This window comes from Felis catus, chromosome D4 (assembly GCF_018350175.1).
Source record: "Felis catus isolate Fca126 chromosome D4, F.catus_Fca126_mat1.0, whole genome shotgun sequence".
NCBI lineage: Eukaryota > Metazoa > Chordata > Mammalia > Carnivora > Felidae > Felis > Felis catus.
In genome coordinates this window covers 56,769,545-56,787,050 of record NC_058380.1, presented here as the reverse complement: position 1 = coordinate 56,787,050, position 17,506 = coordinate 56,769,545, and the positions used below count along the sequence as shown (strand labels likewise).

At 38.2% G+C, this 17,506-nt stretch overlaps 1 non-coding gene across 1 annotated transcript; it reads right to left on the bottom strand.

Annotated features, from left to right (window-relative positions):
- Positions 1–5,568: 5,568 nt before the first annotated feature.
- On the bottom strand, positions 5,569–5,674 carry LOC111557706. Its single transcript, XR_002737934.1, has one exon. It is a non-coding gene; the product is annotated as a U6 spliceosomal RNA (small nuclear RNA).
- Positions 5,675–17,506: the final 11,832 nt, after the last annotated feature.

The following is a 17,506-nucleotide window of genomic DNA, read 5'->3' as shown; positions in this document are numbered from 1 at the left end:
CCTTCTCAGATGGCTCTGGATCAAGCATTTCCTTTGTGATTGAGGTGATCTGGAGAACAGCTTGAGATGATAGAATCTAAACTCTACCCCGGGTCAAAATCCATACATGCACCTGTTGGTCTGAGATTATTCCCTTTTCAGTAAGAACCACTGACTAAAAATCAACTGAGGACCACATTTGTGTGACATTTTCAAAGAAGGAAATAGAGAAAATAATTTAATTTCTGGGTACACAAATTCATTAACTTAATGTGGAAAATCATATTATCCATATATAATTTCTGCAACTTGCCTAAAGAGGGGAGAATAACAATTGAGTCCAGGCCCCTTATTCATTTCTTGTTTTTCAGCATCACTGCAGAAGGAAGAAAGAGGAGCAGAGAACATTTGCAGAAAATAGGAAGCATTTACCTGTTCAGTCCAGAGCTCTCAAGAGTTAAAACTAGTCTCTACTTTCCATGAGACTCACTCAGGTCTACAATCACTGAGGATGTCAGCTGTTACAGCCCATCCCTCTCTGAAAACAAAACTTTCAGCAGGGAAACTCATAGGAAGGAATCAGAACCTAGATTGTTTTGGGGTTCTCTGTAGGCCCACCCAAGGGAATGAAAGAATGAGAGACCTGGCCAGTGGGTCTTGCCCACTAGATGGGGGTGTGAGGTGCAGTCTAGAGGCCAGCCTTTTAGCTCCTCATTTGGGACAAATTATTTAACTTTCCTAAGGCTCATATTCCGTGTAGAGCTACACTTGGCCTGCATCCTTCACAGCATGGTTATAAGGATCTTATGGGATAAAGTATAGAGCACTATTCCATACTTGAGTCTGTCCGTTTTCACTGACTGGTCTTGTATACTAATGCTTGGGGCTCTCAGAGTCTAGTGTCCCAAGAGCTTCCTTCAAAGGACCATTTTACTCAGCCTCCTAGAAGATCCGTTTGCTCCTTGTGACCGAGTCTCCTAGTGTCCCAGTTTGGAAAGCTTGATAGAAAGGAGCTCATATGACATGGTAGCTGCTTGCTCTTTGGAAAAGCAGGTACTGATGAATCTCTTCTTTTTTTCCTGCACCTCTGTTCCTAGCATGGTCTATGTGATTCCAGGGCTCCAGTGCAGCTGAACTTGCATGGGAGAGTAAACTTATAGGGAATAGAATATGAAAGAAAGCCACTGGTTGAGAAATGAAAGAAGTGTTGTAAAGTCAGTGATGTAGGGGAATGTGATTCCTGCCAGGCCTGCTGGGTGCCCCATTCCCATTCTGCTCGCAGCTGCAGCTTGTACTTCTTGTCTTGTGTGGCCATCTGGACTTTTGTTTTTTAAATTTTTAATTGTTGTTAATTATTTGTTTTCATTTATTATTATTATTATTATTTTATTTTATTTTATTTTTAGAGGGAGAGAGAGAGTGCACGCCTGAGAGCACAAGTGGTGGAGGGGCAGAAGGAGAAGAAGAAAGAATTTTAGGCAGGCTTCATGCCTGACCCAGGGTCTGATCTCACAACAGTGAAATCATGACCTGACCTGAAATCAAGAGTTGGACCCTTAGCTGACTAAGCCACCCAGGTGCCCCCACTCCCAAACAGGCTAATTTCTTAATGAGGGCAGCAAGATCCCTGCTTGGAGGGTCATGGTAGAGTAACTGTAAAAGCTGATCTTCTGATGTTTAGGGAGATTGGGGAGGAGGCTGCTCCTTCTGTGTGGCTTTGGCTTACACAAGTCCTCTGCCTGAACCCCATCTCTCTCTTTGGTCCTTACTCTCTCAACAGACCCTGTAGAAAAACCAATTAAGAGTCCCTTTGTGTTAGCCCCTCACACTGTCTTATTTATCATCCTTTCAGCCTGAGCATTCTACAGAGGCTCATCTTCCCATACTGTACATCATTTTAGCCTTCTTGTCTCCCTTCCTTTAATCATACCCCAACTTCCCAGTGGGCCCTGGGCCTACATCACTCTTTTCATTCCCATCACTGGTCTTTATGTCATTAGAGAACACTCTGCCATTTGCCCCCATATTTTCACTGACCTATTTTACTCATGCACTGATAGCTCTATCTGCTCCATCTTTGGAGCTCTCCTTGCCTTTTTATTCATTGTTATGTTTTTGACTCCACCTGACTTTCATAGTTGCTCCTGGATCTCTGATACCAGACCCTACCTCTCCCCACCAAAGTTTTTCCTTTTCACCCTCAAGATTGGATTTCTCTTTGTAACCAGTCTTTTTATTATTCTCACCACAAGGTGCCTTTAGCCACCAGCCCTTTTTTTCACTGAATCCCACTTTCTTATTGGACTGTCTTTTACCACAAACACTTGCCTTTTCTCCTCTTCCTTCAGAGCATCCTCAGATCTTGTTCTCCAGCTAGACTTTATGTCTGGAGCATATTACCTCACCTGACTTCACCTTTTCTCAGGATACTAACCTCTTACTCGTGGCTCCTTCTTACTCATTAAAAAAAATATTACTTTAAAAATATTCCCATACCATAGAATTCATCCCTTTAAATTGTACAGTTCCATAGTTTTCAGGTTGTGTAATCATTACCACTGTCTAATTCCAAAACATTTTCATCATCTCAATAAGAGGTGTACCCATTAACACACTCCTTATTCCTCAACATATAGCATAAGATTTTGAAGTTTCATCCATGTTTTAGTATGTATCAGTACTTTAGTCTTTTTTTATGGCTGAATAATATTCCATTGTATGAATATACCACATTTTGTTTCCATTCATCTGTTGGTGGGCATTTGAATTATTTCCATCTTTCAGTTATGATGAATAATGCTGTTCTAGAAATTCATGTATAAATTTTTGTGGGAATATATGCTTTCGTTTCTCTTGAGTGTGTACTTTGGAGTGAGATCGTAGGTCATGTGATAATTCTATGTTTAAAATTTTTTTCTTTTTTTTGAAGTTTATTTATTTATTTTGAGAGAGAGTACAAGTGGGGGAGGAGCAGAGAGTGAAGGAGAGAGAGAGAGAGAGAGAGAGAGAGAGAGAGAGAGAATCCCAAACAGGGATCCCCCCACCACTGATGTGGGGCTCTAACTCACAAACTGTGAGATCATGACCTGAGCCAAAGTCAGACGCTTAACAAACTGAGCCACCCAGGTGCCCCTCTATGTTTAAATTTTTGAGGAACCGCAAAACTGTTTTCCAAGCTGGCTGCACCAGTTTACATTTCCCAGCAATGTGCAGGGGTTCCCTAATGACCAATAACATTGAGATCTTCTCATATGTTTACTGGCCATTCATATATCTTATACTTGGCACCATTTCTATTCAAGCCCTTTGCCTATTTTAAAATTGGGTAAATAGTCTGTTGTTTAGTTATAAAAGTTTTTAAATTGTATTCTGGATACTAAACCTTTATAAATATATGATTTACAAATATTTCCTTCAATTCTATGAGTTATCTTTTTACTCTTAATAGTGTCCTTTGAAGCACAAAGTTTTTATATTAAAAAAATGTTTAAGATGCACAAAGGTTTTTAATTTTATGAAGTTTACCTATTTTTTCCTTGGTTGCTCACACATTTGGTGTCATATCTAAAAACTCCACTGCCAAATCCAAGATCATGAAGATTTACCCTCTGTTTCCATTTAAAAGTTTTGATTTTAACTTATATAGGTCTTTGATTCATTTTGATGTTATTTTTAAAAAATCAATTAATTTTTATGGAGATATAATTGAGATTTAACATTGTATTAGTCTTAGATGTAGAATTCATTGTTCTTATTGTGATAAAATGCACATAATATAATATTTATAATTTTAATTGTTTGTAAGTATACAAATAAGTTTCAAACTTTAGACACAGTCACAATGTTGTGTAATCATCACCACTACATCTAAGACTTTCCCATCATCCCCAACATAAACTCTGTACCCATTAAATACTAATTTTCTCTTCCTGCCCCACCAACCCCAGCACCTGGTAACCTCTCTTCTGTGTTCTGTCCCCAGGTACATCATATTGGTGGATTCATACAATATTTGTCCTTCTGTGTCTAATTTCACTCAGCTTAATGTTTTTAAGTTTCATCTGTATTATATGTTAAAACATTTCATTCCTTTTTTTTTTTTTTTAAGGTCCTCTAGGTTTAGTCTTTTGCTACAAATGGAGGACTTCCTTTTTTTTTTTTTTTAAGTTTATTTATTTATTTTGAGAAAGAGCATGAGTAGGGGAAGGGCAGAGACAGGGAGACAGAGAATCCCAAGCAGGCTCTGCCTTGTCAACTTGGAGTCCATGTGGGGCTTGAACTCACGAAACCGTGAGATCATGACCTGAGCTGAAACCAAGACTCATACACTTAATTGACTGAGCCACCCAGGCGCCCCAAAAGATTTCATTCCTTTTGATGGTTGACTTACATTCCTATTGTATGTATATATTACATTTTGTTTATCCATTCATCTGCTGATGGACACTTAGGTTGTTTGTACCTTTTGGCTCCGTGAATAATGCTGCTGTCAACATTGGTATACAAGTGTTAAGTTCAAGTCCCTGTTTTCAATTCTTTTGGATATACCTATGAGTGGAATTGCTGGGTCATATGGTAGTTCTGTATTTAACTTTTTAAGGAATCACCAAACTGTTTTCCAGAGCAGCTACACTATCTTACATTCCCACCAGCAATGCATGAAGGTTACAGTTTCTTCATATCCTGCAAACACTTCTTAGTTTCTGTTTTGTGTGTGTGTGTGTGTGTGTGTGTGTGTGTGTGTGTGTGTGTGTGTTTTAATCATACTAGGTTGAAGTGGTACCACATTGTGGTTTTGGCTTGCAGTTCCCATTTCCTTCATGACTAATGAAGTTAACCTTCTTTTCATGTGCTTATTGGCTATTTGTATACTTCTTTGAAGAAATGTCTATTCAAGACCTTTTTTATTTTTTTAAAATTTAGGCCTGTTGTTGTTATTGAGTTGTTTATATATTCTTGGTATTAATCTCTTATCAGATACATAATTTGCAAATATTTTTTCCCACTTTATGGGTCACCTTTTTATTTTTCTTGATAATGTCTTTTGATAGTGCATAGAAGTTCTTAATTTTTCTGAAGTCCAATATATACATATATATATGTATACACACATATATATACACATATATATACATATATATGTGTGTATACATATATGTATACATATATACATATATATATGTGTGTGTGTGTGTGTATATTTGTGTTTGTTTTGTTTTGTTTCCTGTGCTTTTGGCGTCATATCTGTGAAGTTGTTCCCAAATCCAATGTCATGAAATTTTTCCCGACTGTTTTCTCCCCAGAGCTTTATAGTTTTAACTCTTAAATTTAGGTCTTTGATCCATTTTGAGTTAATTTTTGTATATGGTATGATATAAAGGTCCATTTCTCAGTACCATTTGTTGAAAAGATTGCCTCCACTGAATGGTTTGGAACCCTTTTCTTTTTTATTATTTTTATTTTACACAGTTTATTTCATTTTACACTTTTCAAGTTCACTTTGGACCCAGCACATCTTGGGGTTTTATACACCAAACAAAATGCTCTGCTAGAGACAGTCAAGTTCAGGAACAGTTTCCTTTCACATTCAGAAATATGGAAGCTTCACAAACTTGCATGTCATCCTTGCTCAGGAGCCATGCTAGTCTTCTCTGTATTGTTCCAGTTTTAGTATATGTGCTGCCAAAGTGAGCATGGAACCCTTTTCAAAAATCAGTTAACCATTGCAACAACATGGATGGATCTAGAGGGTATAATCCTAAGTGAAAAAAGCCAGAGAAAGACAAATACCATATGATTTCATTCATATGTGGAATTTCAGAAACAAAACAAATAAACAAAGAAAAAAAGAGAAAAAATCAGACTCTCAAATATAGAGAACAAGCTAGTGGTTGCCAGAAGGGAGATGGGTGGGAAGATGGGTGAAATAGGTGAAAAGGATTAAGAGTACACTTAATCTTGATGAAGACCGAGCAATGTATAGAATTGTTGAATCATATTCTACAATTGTTGAATCAATTGTTGAATCATGTCATACATTCACCTGAAACTAATGTAACACTGTGTGTTAATTATACTTGAATAAAAAGATCAATTTGCCATATGTGAAGGTTTATTTCTAGGCTCTTTGTTTAATTCCATTGCTCTATGTGTCTGTTCTTATGCTAGTACCATACTGTTTTAATTGTTGCAGTTTTGTGGTAAGTTTTGAAGCCAAGGAAGTGTGAGTCCTCCAACTTTATTCTTCTTTTACAAGATTGTTTGGCTATTCAGGGTTCCTTGAAATTCCATATGATTTTGAGGATGGCTTTTACATTTCTGCAAAAAAAGGCTATTGGACTTTTGATAGGGATTTGTTGAATATAGATCACTTTGGGTAATGTTGACTTCTTGACAATGTTAGGTCTTCCTGTCCATGAACATGCAGTGTCTTTCCATTTATTTAGCTCTTCTTTAATTTCTTACAGCAATGTTCTGTAGTTTTCAGCCTACAAGTTCTTCAGCTCCTTGGTTAGATATATTCTTATGTATTGGTATTTATATGCTATTGTAAATGGAAGTTCTTTCTTAATTTCCTTTTTGGGTTATTTGCTTGTGGTGCATAGAGAAACACAAATGATTTAGTGTGTTGATTTGTACCTTGTAACTTTGTTGAATTCATTTATTAGCTCTACTAGCTCTCTTGTCAATTCTTTGGGATTTTCTATATATATAGGATTGTGTGCATGTCATCTGTGAATAGAGATAATTTCACTTTTTTTCTCTCCAGTTTGGATGCTTTCTGCTTCTTTTTATTATCTAATAACCCTGGCTAGAACTTCCAGTACAATGTTGAAGAGCAGTGGTTAAAGTGGGCACCCTTGTCTTGTTCCCTATCTTAGGGGAATATTTTCAGTCTTTTGCTGTGGAGTATGACACTAGCTGTAGGTTTTTCATAAGTACCCATTATCATGTTGAGGAAACTTCCCTCTATTCCTTGTTTTCTGGGTTTTTATCATGAAAAGGTTGGATTTTGTTAGTTTTTTCTGTATCAATTGAGATTATCATGTGTTTTTCCTTTTTATTCTACTAATATGAAGTATTACATTGATTGTTTTTCTTATGTTGAACTACGCTTACATTCCTGGAACAAATCCCACTTAGTTTTGAGGAATAATAACTTTTTTAATATGCAGTTGATTCAATTTGCTACTGTTCTCTTGAGGATTTTTGCATCTATATTCATAAGGGATGTTGGCCTATAGTTTTCTTTTCTAATCTAATTTTATTATTTTTTTATTTTTTAAAGTTTATTTATTAATTTTGAGAGAGAGGGAGAGAGAGGGGGAGAGAGAGAGAGTGCACACAAACAGAGGAGGGGCAGAGAGAGAGAGAGAATCTCAAGCAGGCTCCATGCTGTCAGCCCAGAGCCTGATTTGGGGCTTGAACTCATGAATCATGAGATCATGACTTGAGCCAAAATCGAGTCAGACATTTAACCAACAGAGCCACCCAGGCGCCCCTAATTTTATTATTTAAATTTATTTAGAATAAATATACTTAGAATCTCTAATTTTGTTATTTCTTATCTAATTTTTCTTTATCTGGCTTTAGTATCAGGGTAATTTTGACTTCATAGAATGAGTTAGAAAGTATTCCTTTTCAGTTTTGAGGAAGAGTTTGAGAAGGGTTGGTATTACTATTTCTTTAAATGTTTGGTAGAAAAAAAATGGTTAGTAGAATTTACTGGTGAAGCCATCAAGTCCAGGACCTTTCTTTGTTGGAAGGTTTTTGTTTGTTTGTTGATTTTATTTATTTATTTATTGAAGTATAATTAACATACGGTGTTATATTAGTTTCAGGTGTACAATATAATGATTCAACAATTCTATATATTTCTCAGTGCTTATCAAGTAAGTGTATTCTTTTTTTTTTTTTGATTTTACCAAATAAGATTTGTTTTATCGTTGCTGTTGTTGTTGTTTTGAAATATTTGTGGGTAATACAAAATTCTCAGTGTAGGTGGAATATTCCTAAGTGCTAAGAGACAAGAGGAAAGATACAGCATAGTCCTCACTTTTAAAATACCACAAAAGTGGGGCACCTGGGTGGCTCAGTTGGTTAAGCTGCTGACTTCAGCTCAGGTCATGATCTTGTGCTCTCTGAGTTCAAGCCCCACATCGGGCTCTATGCTGACAGCTCAGAGCCTGGAGCCTGCTTCAGATTCTGTGTCTCCTCCTCTCTCTGCCCCTCTGCCTCTCGTGCTGTCTCTCTGTCTCTCTCAAAAATAAATAAATATTAAAAAAATTTTATCAAGTAAGTGTATTCTTAATCTCCATCACCTATTTCACCCCCCCCCCACCTCCCCACTGGCAACCACCAGTTTGTTGTCTATATTTAAGAGCCTGTTTTTTTGTTTATCTCCCTTTTTTCTTTGTTTCTTCATTTGTTTTGTTTTTTAAATTTCACATATAAGTGAAATCATATGGCATTTGTCTTTCTCTGACTGATTTATTTCACTTAGAATTATACCTTTTAGGTCCATCCAGGTTGTTGCATATGTTCTTTGGCTGAGTAATATTCCATTATATATATATATATATATATATATATATATATATATATATATATATGTACATTATATATGTTATATATATACACATCTACATTTATACATACATACATACATACATACATACATACATACATACATACTGGGTGACTCAGTTGGTTAAGTGTCTGACTTAGGCTCAGGTCACTATCTCACAGTTCATGAGTTTGAGCCCTGCAAGGAGCTCTCTTCTGTCAGCACAGAGCCCTCTTTGGACCCTCTGTCCCCCTGTCTCTCTGCCCCTCCCCTGTTCACACTTTTTCTCTCTAAAAGATAAACGTTTAAAAAAATACCCAGTAGTGGAATTATTGGGTCATATGGTATTTCTGGTTTTAGTTTTTTGAGGAACATCCATATTGTTTTCTGCCGTGGCTGCACCAGGGTTTCTTTTTCTCCACATCTTCACCAACACTTGTTTTTTCTTGTGTTTTTAATTTCAGCCATTCTGACAGGTGTTAAGTGATATTCCATTGTGGTTTTATTTGCAGTTCTCTCATGATTTAGTGATGTTGAGCATCTTTTAATGTGTCTGTTGACCATCTCTATGTCTTCTTTTTTGGAAGTTTTTGATTACTGATTCAATTTCTTGTTATATGTTTGTTGAGATTTCTGGTTTTTGTTTGTTTTTTAGACAGTTTAGGTAACGTCTGTGTATTAGGGTTCTCCAGAAAAAGCAACCAATAGGATAAATATACATATAAAACAAAACAAAAAATATGCATATATACATACACACATAAATACACACACACACACACATATACACACACACAGTATACACACACATACATATATATGATTTATTATAAGAAATTGGCTCACACAATTATGGAGGTTGGCAAATGCCAAGATGTACAGAGTGAGTTGGCAAGCTAGAGACCCAGGAGACCTGATTTTTTTTTTTAGTTCCAATTTAAGTCCAAAGAACCAGGAATGCCGATGATGTAGTTTCAGTCCCAAGGCTGGCAGATTTGAGACCCAGGAATAGCTGATGTTTCACTTCAAGTCTGAAGGCTGGGAAAAAAGCCAGTTCAAAGGCTGTTAGGCAGAAAGCTCTCTCTCACTCTGGGCAAGGTCAGCCTTATAATTCTATTCAGGCCTTCAATTGATTGGATGAGGCTCACCCACATTAGGGAGGGAAATCTATTTTACTTAGTCTACTGATAAAATGTTAATCTCATCCCCAAAAAATCCTCAAAAAAACACAAAACACCTCCCAGAATAATGTTTGACCAAATATCTGGGCACCCCGTGGCTTAGTAACACTGACACATGAAATTAACTATCATAATATGTTTCAAGGAATTTGTCCCTTTCTTCTGAGTTATCTAATTGGTTGGTATACAGTTGTTCATCGTATTCTAATACTTTTTATTGCTGTAAGGTTGATACTACTGTCCCCACATTCACTTCTGACTTTAGTAATTTGAGTCTTCTCTGTTTTTTTCTTAGTCAATCTTACTAAAGATTTGGGGTTTTTTTTCATCTTTTCAAACAACCAACTTTTGATTTCATTGATTTTTTTATACTCTATTTTATTTATTTGTGATCTATTCTTTATTATTTTCTTCCTTCTGCTTGCTTGGGGTTTCTTTCCTCTTCTTTTTTTTTAAGTTTATTTATTTACTTATTTTGAGAGAGAGAGTGAGAGAGAGCATATATGTGAGCTGGGGAGGGGCTGAGAGAGAGGGAGAGAGAGAACCCCAAGCAGACCCTGTGTTAATAATGCAGATCAACTTGGGGCTCCATCCCATGAGCCATGAGATCATGACCTGAATGGAAATCAAGAGTCAGATGGTCAACTTACTGAGCCACCCAGGTGGCCCTCCACTTCTTTTTTTTTTAAGTTTATTTATTTATTTTGAGAGACAGAGAGACAGAGAGAGGCAGAGAGAGAGGGAGAGAGAGAGGGAGAATCCCAAGCAAGCTCTGCTTTGTCAGTGCAGAGCCTGATGTGGGGCTTGAACTCATAAACTGTGAGATCATGACCTGAGCTGAAATCAAGGGTCAGACACTTCACTGACTGAGCCACCCAGGTGACCTCCTCCTCTTCTTTATCTAGCTTAGTTCTAAGATATAAAGTTAGGTTGTTGATTTGAAAATTTTTAAAAATATATTTACAGATATAAATTTCCCTCCGAGCACTGCTTTCATTCCATCCCATAAGTTTTGATATTTTTTTATTTGCCTCTAAGTATTTTCTAATTTACCTTGTGATTTTTTTCTTCAATACACTGGTTATTTCAATGGGTGTTGTTTAATTTCTATCTATTTATAATTTTCCCAGATTCCCTTCTCATAGTGATTTCTTTCATTCTATTGTGATCACAGAAAATACTTGGTATGATTTCATTCCTTTTAAGCTTATCAATTCTTGTTTTAAGGCTTAGCCTATGGTGTAACTTGGAGAATGTTTCATGCATACTTGAAAAGAATGTGTATTTTGCTATCATTGGATAGAATGCTCTATAGATGTCTCTTAGGTCTAGGTGATTTATACTATTTTTTAAGTCTTCTATTTCCTTGTTAATCTTTGGCATGGTTGTTTTTACACATTGTTGAAAGTGGAGTATTGAAAAAAAGTGGAGTATTGAAATTTCCAATTATTTTTTTATGAATTGTCTATTTCTCTCTTCAGTTATGTCATTTTTTGCTTTATGTTTTGGAAGTTCTTTGTTAGATGCATATATATTTATAATTGTTTTATCTTCAGGGTGCCTGGGTGACTCAGTTGGTTAAGCGTCCACCTTCTGCTCAGGTCATGATCTCCCAATTTGTGGGTTGGAGCCCTGGAGCGTGGAGCCTGCTTCGGATTCTGTGTCTCCTCCTCTCTGCCCCTCCCACGCTCATGCTCTGTCTCTCTCTGTCTCTCAATAATAAATAAACATTAAAAAATTTATAATTGTTTTATCTTCTTAATGGATTAATTTTTTATCATTATAAAATACCCCTTTTTTGTCTCTTGTAAAAATTTTTCTTTCAAAGTCTATTTTTTCTGATATTAATATTGCCTCATAGCTTTCTTTTGGTTATGGTCTGCACAATATATCTTTTTCAATATGTTTACTTTTTTTTTTTTTTTTTTTTAGTGAGAAAGAGAGAGGGAGAGAGAGAGGGCATGAGCAGGGGGAGAAGGGCATAAGGAGAGAGGGAGAATCCCAAGCAAGCTCCACACTCAGTGCAGAGTCTGATTTGGGGCTTAATCCCACTACCCTAAGATCATGACCTCAGCCAAAATCAGGAGTTGGATGCTAAACTGAGTGAGTCCTCCAGGCATCCCTTAGCTTGTGTTTTTAAATGCAAAACTTTGCCTCTTGTAGATAGCATATACAGTTGGGTCATGTATTTTTAATCTATGTTTCCAGTGTTTGCCTTTTAATTGGAGAGTTTAATACACTCATACTTAATATAATTAGTGGTACTAGGATTTATGTCTACAATTTTGCTGTTAGCATTTCATATTTCTTATGGTTTTTTGTTTCTCAGTTACTCCATTACTGCTTCCTTTTTTTGTTAAATTGATACTTCTGGTATGCCATTTTAATGACCTTGTTGTTTCTTTTACTATATTTTTGAATTATTTTCTTAGTGGTTGCCCTGGGTGTAAAAATTATCATAATTTATATTTATTAATTTATCCTAATAAATCTTATCTTTCATCTTATTTTCTTATCTTTATCTTAATAAATCTTAATTTATGACAATCTAGTTTGCTCCTACATAGTTTGCTTCTATAAGCTTTGCTCCTAGTTTCATTTTCTTTTCCCTCCTTTGTGCTCTCATTCATCAACACAGATTTATTATTATTGCTTTATGCAGGCATCTTTTAAATCCAAAGAAGAAAAGAGTTATAAATATGCATTTATAGTATCTTTCATATTTTCCTTTGTTGTGACTTTTACCAGTGCTTTTTATTTCTTTATGTGGATTTGAGTTACTGTCTAGTTTCCTTTATTTTAGCCTGACAGACTCCCATTACTATTTTTTGTAGGTAAGATTTTCTAGCAATGGATTCTCAGTTTTTGTTTATCTGGTCTTGATTTCTCCTTCGTTTTTGTTGGATAGTTTAGGTGAGTATGGAATTTTTCTTCCAGAACTTGAGTATGTCAACAAATTCCTTCTGGCCTTCATGGCTTTTGATGAGAAATCAGCTGTTAAACCTTACTGAGGATTCCTTGTGCATGATGAGTCACTTTTCTCTTGCCTCTTTCAAGATTCTCTTTTTGTTTTGTCTTTTGACAGTTTGATTATGATGTGTGTAAGTGTGGATCTCTTTGTGTTCATCCTGTTTGGAATTTGTTGAGCTTCTTGGATATGTAGACTAGTCTTTCAGTCAAAGTGGGTGATTTCAGGCCATTGTTTCTCCAGATATTATTTCTGCCTCCGCCCATGCCCCACCTCTTTTTGTGATTCCTATTATTTGTATGTTGTTATTCTTGATGGTGTCCCACAGGTCTCCTAGGCTCTTTTCATTTTTATTCTTTTTTTTTTCCTGCTCCTCACATTGCATAATCCCAATCAATTTATCTTCAAATTCATTAGTTTTTCTTCCACCTTCTCAGATCTGCTCTTGAACTTTTATTGAAATTTTCATTTCAGTTATTGTACTTTTCAACTCCAGAACTTCTATTTGGTTATATTTTTAAAAGTAATTTCTATCTCTTTCTTGACAATATTTGGTGAGGCATTGTTTTCATACTTTCCATTCATTTTTTTAAGACATAGTTTTCTTTGAACTTATTTTAAACAGCTGATTTAGTGTTTGTCTAGTAAGTTTGATGTCTGGGCTTCCTCAGGGTTACTTTTTTTTTCCTTAGAGAGAGAGAGAGACAAGTATGTGCACATGCAATGGAGGTGGGGCAGAGAAAGAATCCGAAGCAGGTTCCAGGTTCTGAGCTGTCAGCACAGAGCCCGACACATGGCTTGAACTCATGAGCTGTGAGATCATGACCTGATCTGAAGTCAGATGCTCAACTGACTGAGTGCCCCTTTTTGTTTTATGTGTGATCACTCAAGTCTCTGCTTGGTTAACTTAGTGGTCAGTCAATGATTGGACAGGGGTTTCATTAAATCACTGGAACCAATGAGTCTCCTAGTTTTTGCTAAGGGGATATATGTTTATATTCTTCTGAGATTATTTTTGAGTCACTTGCTGACATGCAGGACACCATAGGCTACCAACTATTGTGGATCACTGAAGATAATAAACAAGAGCAACTGCGCAGTCTTCAGCAGCTCCCACATTCTCAAATATGGTGGGGAATCATTGCAGCATAAATGGAGGCAGCTATCTTAGGCTTTCTCCTCTCTGCACAGTTAGTCCCTTGTGGCTACTGTCCTGGTCTCTGGTGGTTGTTCCCCACTGGAGTCTCCCTTTGTTTTATGCAGTATAGTTTCTAATGCCCATTCCTCTGCCCCTCAGTTTAAATTCAGGCAAAAGATTCCCTACTGCTTCCCAGTCCTGAATCCTGCTTCATTACCAGCCCTACCTCAGGCCAAACTTTAATCCTTATTCCCACTCCTACTACCTTCTTCTCCACCCCAGATTAGGGTATCTGGAGTATCCTTTCCTAGGACCCAGTATGAGGGACAATATCTCACCCCAACTGAAATAGAATACCTGTTACAGAAGTAGTTTGAAAATGTGTGAGTTTTAACCTTCTTCACTATAGTCTGGCCTCCCAGTCCTATGTGCCAGTTTCCATTCTTCCTAGAGAATGTCCTGTAAGTAATAATACTTGGAACCAGCTAAAGCACCACCTTTGAAAGAGCCCCATGGGTGTACTGGTGGGTCTTGGCTTGCAAGATCCAAGAGTCTCTGGTATTGATGCAGTCTTGTGGCAACTAATGGACAAATCTCAGCTAAGGAACAATGTAAGGCTTTCACAGCCCTCTGTGTTTATGAGCCAAAACAGCAAGGATCTAAGAAAGATTGGATTGTGACACCCAGGAAGTTTTTATGGGAGGGGCCCAGTAAAGTTCCAGTTATGGAATGATCAAGGGAAGAGTCTGAGGCATAGTTTGAAGAAAGGCCCCAATTGTTACCTATCAAGGAATTCAGAAAGCTACCCCATGAAGGCTTTGGGAGCTGATTCTGCAGAGGAGATAAAGAGTGACTCGATGAGTCATTCAGAGAAATGGTCAGAAAATGACTTATCAATGTGTTCAAAAGAGAACCTAGATTGGAAACAACTGGAAAATGCCTTAGTTTACTTGGACAGAAAGCTGGGGCAGGTCTATCACAGTGGCTTCATTGTGTGTCTAGGTATGTATTGTTCATGGCTTGCTGCCAATTATACATTGTCCCCTCCTGGGAAGTCTTTAAAGTCACTTGGGAACTGGAAATTTAGTACCCTCAATGAATCAGGAACACTGCCTGAATACCTCTTGGAAGCTTCCCTTCCTTGATCTAGGCATTAGATAAGCACTAGGGAGCCCAGGTTTTATAGTTTTGGGTGTGCTTACCTCACCAGGTCCTTGAATCCATATAACTGTTAAGTTAATAAAGACCCAATTATGGTTTCTTCTCTGATCCACTTTTCTCTCTCAGCCACCCGTGTTTTGGGGATAGCTAAGTCAAGGTTGCATAGCAATTTGAAAGAAGCCATTGTGCAGGTCAGAGGACAGGCTGATCACAAAAAATTCGGTTTCTACCTTGGATAGTCCTTTTCCTGCCCCCTCAGCTGAGAGCAAGGAAACCAGAGGGCCCTGAGATGTTGGTCATGGTTCACACAGGACCCCAGTCCAAGAAGAAGAGCAGACAAACTTTTGCCCATCATCATGGACAAATCGTGGCACAATGTAACTGTATGGGGAACAAGAGAGGCAGTCCCGAGTCACTTCCAAATGATGGTAGGACATGACCCAAGGGATCCGAGCGGAGTTGTACACCAACAGACCCCAGCCATGGAGGAGCAGTGCCCCAGAGGTAGAGAACAGAGAGAAGAGTGTCTGGAAGGGATCATCGCTAAAGAGAGCATCTTGTTGGAGTTTCTATTTTAGGGAAAGGATATTGGATACTAATTTAGGGATTCCTTCAAGGGCCAGATAGTCCAGGAAGATAGTGAAGTCCAATAAGATGCCAGCTGCTAAGTCACAATCTGAAGATGTTCTGAGAGTCAATGAGCTGGGAGATGCCCAGAAGCTAAATGTCTGAGTGGTCAAAGAGCTCCAGTGACCAAGGAATGGCCCCTACCACCAAGAGTACTGGTTGCTCAAAATTCAGGATAGCCAAACTTTAAAGAATATATTGTTGTCATACAAATGAGCAAAGTAAGGTCACAGTACTGTCATTACCAAATTACACACACACCCACCCACACTACTTTAAAAGGATTCAGAAGCTTCTCAAAGTGAGAAGACCCAGTAAAGACCCACCTCCCCAGGACCTGGCTGACTAATTTTTCCCCTACTTTCTTTACTACCTTGACTTTCATATAGGTGTCTGTGTCTGTGTGTGTGTGTGTGAGTAGAGGATTATACAGGCATTAAAGTACCACAAATACCTCATGCAGCCTCCAAGAAGGGAAAGGTGCAACTGCAAGTAGAGTTGCAGAGCCAGCTTCAGGGATTTCTCATTGAAATGACCCTGGCCTCACATAGCCTGGCTTCTCAGGACTCATAGGCCCATCCCGGAGAGGGCTCAGTGGAGATATGACAGCTTCCCAGGTCTTCTATGAACACACTGAGGCCAGAGGAAGGAAGCAGTCTGGCTGAGAACACCTGGATCCCAAAACTTGAGGCCTGAGGAAAGGGCCAGGATAATAATTTAGCCCCAAGTGAAGAGAAAGACAACCTATGGGACCCAAAACAAGAAAGCAAGGAGTAGCAGATGCAGGATTGGGGATCTCCCACCCGGGGCCAGGAAATTAGCAGACACTCTTGTGAGCAAGAACCCTTGATTTCTTCACTGGAAGGAATAGGCTCCTCACCAAAGTACTTTCGGTAAAATGATGAGGAGCTTTTTTCCCTCACTGGTGTTGTCCCAGGAGAAAATCAAGGGCAGAAGTTCCCTCTTAAAGCGTAGTTGGTGTTAGCCTCTGTATGGAGCCCAGGCCCAGGTGAAGACAGAGATGCCTTCATGGCACTGAGGACACTGAAGCTCAGGAGGGCATGGTTCTTGTGGGCTTGATCTTAGAGAAGGATCTGGGGCTCAGGCATGGAGGAAAGTCAGCACCAGTAGAAAGTCTAGGCCCAGGCATAGCCTACAGAGGGGCATTTCTGTGACTATAGGGCTCCTCCTTACCCAGTCCAAGGAAAGTAACAAATGCATCATGCAGGCCCTGAGTATCAGAGTTGTCTCAGCAGGGATAGATATTTCAGAGACAAGGACAGATATCCCCAGAAAGTTGTAAGATTTAAGGATCAGCAACAGAGCTCCTGCCTTTCAGGAAGCCTGCATCCCCAGCCAGGCCCTGTCAGCGTGGGCCAAAGATGCCAAGTACCTCAAGCCACTCTTTCCACTGCCCCAGGCTCTGTCTTTGGGGATGTATCTCTTCTAGTTAGCCAGAAAGTCTTCCCTCCATTGCCTCCCAGGAGGACAATTTTTCTCAAAGAAAATTCCAGTCTATGTAGAGAAAATTATTAGTTCTCATGCCAGCATATCCTTCAAATATCCAACAAAGGATATTTATTCATTCTAAATAGATTTGTTTCTGCTAATAGCTGAGTGGTATCTTCTGTCTCTGTTGTGTTTGGGGTATATGTTTTAGAAATCTCACGAGCCTTGGGGAGACTGGGTGGTTCAATTGGTTAGGTGTCCAACTCCAGCTCAGGTCATGATCTCACCATTCATGAGTTCAAGCCCCACATCAGGCTCTGAGCCTGGACTCTGCTTCAGATTCTGTGTCTCCCTCTCTCTCCTCCCCTCCCCTTCTCACATTCTCTCTCTCAAAAATAAAAAAAAATTAGAAATCCCATGAGCCTAGGCTTAGAGGA